General features: G+C 35.7%; 1 long non-coding RNA gene across 1 annotated transcript; it reads right to left on the reverse strand.

Moving 5' to 3' along the window:
* Positions 1-3,329: 3,329 nt before the first annotated feature.
* LOC120349887 lies at positions 3,330-4,198 on the reverse strand. Its single transcript, XR_005570485.1, has 2 exons — positions 4,104-4,198; positions 3,330-3,587 (listed from the first exon to the last, which is right to left on the reverse strand). It is a non-coding gene; the product is annotated as an uncharacterized LOC120349887 (long non-coding RNA).
* Positions 4,199-4,728: the final 530 nt, after the last annotated feature.

Raw genomic sequence — 4,728 nt, forward strand, 5'->3', positions numbered from 1 at the left:
TATCTTGGGAACAATGTGTTCTATTGACATAATCAACTGCAATTAAATGAAGCTTAATAAATTTCCTACAAGTTTTGTTCTGTAGAGATTTTCCATAAATCCGATACTTTTGGAGATATTTATGTTCTAAAGTGATGCATTTTCGAAAAACAAGTTTTTCTTCCATTTTTTCGCTGTTTCAAGTCTTATAACTTTTCAACAATAATTGATGAAGCAAGAATGTGCTGATAACGAGATTGTAGAGCATTAAATTATCTTCTATTTCATGTATAATTCGAATTTTTCACGCATTCTCATTGAGTACCTATTGGAAAGTCTCCGGGACTAAACACAGGGGGTGTTTCTAAACTTCTTACCAAAAGACAATCAAAACTAAAACTGCTGCAACAGTCGTATGGGAATGGGTGAAATAGTCGAATTATACATGGAATGAAAGATAATTTAATGCTCTACAATCTTGTAACTAACACATTCTTGTTGGTAATTTTGTAAACTTCAATTCACAGAATACAAACGTTCATAAGATGCATATAGTTTCCGTGATATATGCAAAAAATGAAAAAAATTGTACTTTCAAACCACCCCAACCCCTTTAGCACAGGGGTTGGGGTGAGGACTTTTGATATATCAGTCCTCTTACTATTCTTAAGAGAGCTGTGGAGTTGGAAATTGTGTTCTAAACTTTTCCCTCTATACCTTTATTTGAACATTCATTGCCTGGATTATTTTTACTACGAAAAACATTTAAAGTCCATGTGAATTTGCAAAAGCAGGCCTCACATTTCGGGGGGCCCCCTTCGGGGGCCCCTTGGCCTCGGGCCCTCGGGAATCCCCGACCTGGCCAGACCGCCCCTGATGCTAATGATGCCAAGTATCTAGGTATGACCTTGGACGCAAAGCTTTGCTAGAAGGCCCATGTCAAGAAGAAGAGAGAGGAACTTGGAATCAAATATAAGAAGCTGTATTGGCTGATCGGAAGAAACTCCATCCTTTCAATCCGAAACAAAGTACTTCTGTACAAACAGATATTAAAGCCAGTATGGACGTATGGTATACAACTTTGGGGGTGTACCAAAGACAGCAACATCAATGTCATACAACGTTTTCAAAACAAAGTGCTAAGGAACATCGTGGATGCTCCTTGGTATGTCAGGAACAGCGATCTTCATAGAGACCTGCACGTCGACCTGGTGTCCACCGAGATCCAGAGGCATGCGGAGAGTCACGAGGGGCGACTGCACCAACATGACAACGTCGAGGCGATCCAGCTGCTAGAAAATGGAGGGTTGGTGCGGAGGCTCAAAAGGAGGAAACCGTTTGATCTAGTGTAGTGCTTGTTCAAGTAGTGTCCAGTGAAAGAGCAGAGCAGTCATTGAGTGAATCTAGCTTCTATAGTGCAGTCAATAAGTGTACATATTAATAAAACAATAGCAGTAAGAGTTCGTAATGAGAAATTCACTGTTCAATTTTTCAAGTACCTAGTAATTTTAGGATAGAAAAAATTAGCTCATTAGTCTTTAGACTAGATGGCTATAGTGGGTATTGACCAATAGAAAAAAATCTCAAGATTTGCAACAAGAGACTTTCTTCGAATATCACAATATGCTGTCATCATAAATTGGCAGTGTGCTTCAGTATGAAAATTCATATTGAGTACCCATTGAAACGTCTGCATAACTAAACACAGGGGGTGTTTCTAAACTTCCTACCAAACAAAGACACTCAAAACTAAAACTTCTCCAACAGTCGTATGGGAATGCATGAAATAGTCGAATTATACATGAAATAGAAGATAATTTAATGCTCTACAATCTCGTTATTAGCACATTCTTGTTTCATCAATTGTTGAAAAATTATAAGACTTGAAACATCGAGAAAATGGAAGAAAAACTTGTTTTTCAAATTGTGTTCCAAACATTCCCTCCAAATAATTTCATTATCAACTGATCTATTGTTGCTGAACAGAAAATTTCACTCTAAAACTGCTGCAACAATCCTAGGGAAATGCGTGAAATAGTGAAAATATACATCAAATTTAAGATAATTTGATACTCTATCAGCTTATAATCAGAACGACTTTTTTTCATCAATCGTTCAAAAATTATAAGGCCGAAAATATGAAAAAATTTGAGACAGAAGTTGTTTTTTTTTTTTTCAAAAAATGTCTCACCTTCAAGAGCAGATATCGTAATAACTTTGTAAACTTCAAGTTTGCACAGTATACAATAGACATATAATATAAGATATATAAGATGCATAGTTCCATTATCAAACCTAGTTCAATTTTAGTTACTCCCAATTGCAGTTTCAAGAAAGTATTTTCTATTAAAAATAACTATTTTTTTGAAAATAAGCTACCAAATACCACTCATTTTTAGACATATTATATACTCCAAAACGGTGAAAAAATCAGTTATCAGGCATCAATTTATATAAAACTTTCCGGGGGAGGGCCCTTTGGGAACTCTTGCTGGCGGGTAATCCAAACCCCCCAGACCCGTCAGTGGGGGGCCCACAATCAGCCATAGCCGAGGGCCCCCAGCTGAGCCAGACCGCCCCTGATTAGCATATGGTACAACTTGGTTGTTGATAGTAATTGGTATGGGCAGGTCCTTCTTATTGGTAAAATTGATGTGAATCGACTTTGTTTCATTCAATTTCATTCTCCACTTTCTAGTCCAATTTTGAATTTTGTTGATGGATCTCTGTAGTTTCTCTGTTGCAATATGAATATTACTGTATACTGATAATATGGCTGTGTCGTCTGCAAATGTTGCTGTAGTATTCTCATCAAGGCTGGGAATATCGCTGGTATAGAGTAGGCGAAGAACTGGTTCCAGAACACCGACTTGAGGAACTCCTGCTTTAATAACTTCCTTCAAATCAGAATATGAACTTTCATGCCTGACCCTAAAGTATCTGTCAGTCAGATAGGATTGTAATATATCTGTATATTGCTTTGGTAGCAATTTTTTGAGCTTGAAAATGAGACCTTCATGCCATACTTTATCAAAAGCTTGCCCTATATCAAGGAAAGCTGCTGAACAAACTTTTTTCTCTTCTAAGCACTTCTCTACTACATTTATAATCCAATGCACTTGATCTATTGTTGAGTGTTTCACTCTGTAGCCAAATTGGTGATTTGGAATTATGTGCTGTCTCTCAATTATTGGTTTTAGCCAGTGGCGGATCTAGAATTTTATTTTGGGGGGGCTGAACAGGGGAAAATTTTGTGAAAGGGCTTACATTTAATGAAGTTAATTGTTGAAGTTTTATGGAGTAAAAACGTGTGTTTCACAGTAAAAGTTTTCAGGATGATTTTTTATTTATTTAATAATGAAATACATTAAAGTTAATAAAAGACAGATTAAAAATATGAAAAGGATTTATTTTTAAGTACATCGTACATTTAATATTTCGAAATAGTTCTACTGCCTGGAGATGAATAAATAATGATGGGGACACAGTTGGAACTTTTGTTTGGAGACTTGAAGTGATGGTCTGAGAATTAATACTGTCATTCATCGCTAGTCGCTGTACAGGAACTGTAAACGCCTTGTGTGCTTTTGAGCAAACTTTTCAATTACCTGTGAAAAGCATACGCCAGTTAATCACTCAATCAAGGACTGGATGATAAAAAACAAAAAAAAAAGATCCAAACTGGAGGGAAGGATGATAGGACTCCAAAGTCCTATCCTTCTTCCCTCCCTACCGCTTGCAATAAATCTAAAACATTGATAAACATTGCAAAAATCTCATAATAACAAAAAAAATCTCCTGCGTTGATATTTAAAAGCTTCATCACATGTACTAATGGTGAATAAATTAAAATATTGATACGTGCATAAGGAACTTTGAATTATTTACATTATAAAAAAAAGAAAAGCCAAAAAGAGCAAATATTCTATGACTGTGAGTTTATGCTTAAAAATTAAACTCAAATAAAAATTAATATTCATGTGGTTCAAATCAATTTGTTTAAAAATGTAAGTTTACATCCAGCTTAAAATTCACATTAAAATGGATGTACAGTTTAATTTAAATTTAAGAAAATAGAGCTATAATATAGCTCTAGTTATAGTTATTTAAGCTATTATAGTTACCTCCAAAGGATCCACATTTATTGTATTCTTATGAATGTTCATCAGAGCCAGGCCGTTGAGTCTATCTTGTCGCATTGTTGTTCTCAAGTAATTTTTTACTAGTTTCATCGATGAAAAACTTCTTTCGCCAGTGCATGAAGTGACAGGTAGAACACAAAGCAAGTGCAGAAGATTCTTTATATTAGGGTAGAACGTAACAGATGAGTCGCAGAAGGCTTCGATTGCTGTAGATGGTACTTCAACTTTACCTTTACTTTGACTCCAATGTTCTCTCCACATTGCGATTTCATTGTACAATTGAAATGAACTAGATTCCCCACAATATTTCTTTGCTATATTTACGATCTCATCATCATATTCAGCTGGTTTTATAAATGACGGGACAAGACTAAAAAGCTGGGTGAGTTCAGTGTTGGTTGTGGAAAACCTATTCTTCATTTCACAAATGAGAGCATCTAGAAATGGGATGAATACATTTATTCTATAATAATCACGAGAACTCGAAGCCTCAGCATTTGACCGATGAATCTGAGCCTTTACAGTCCGAGGACTTTTTATTTCAATGTCATGTTGTGCTGCCACTTTGGCAGCTGCGTCAAATATCCTATTATAGAATATTTCTTCA

This window comes from Nilaparvata lugens, chromosome 2, assembly GCF_014356525.2.
Source record: "Nilaparvata lugens isolate BPH chromosome 2, ASM1435652v1, whole genome shotgun sequence".
Taxonomy (NCBI): Eukaryota; Metazoa; Arthropoda; class Insecta; order Hemiptera; family Delphacidae; genus Nilaparvata; species Nilaparvata lugens.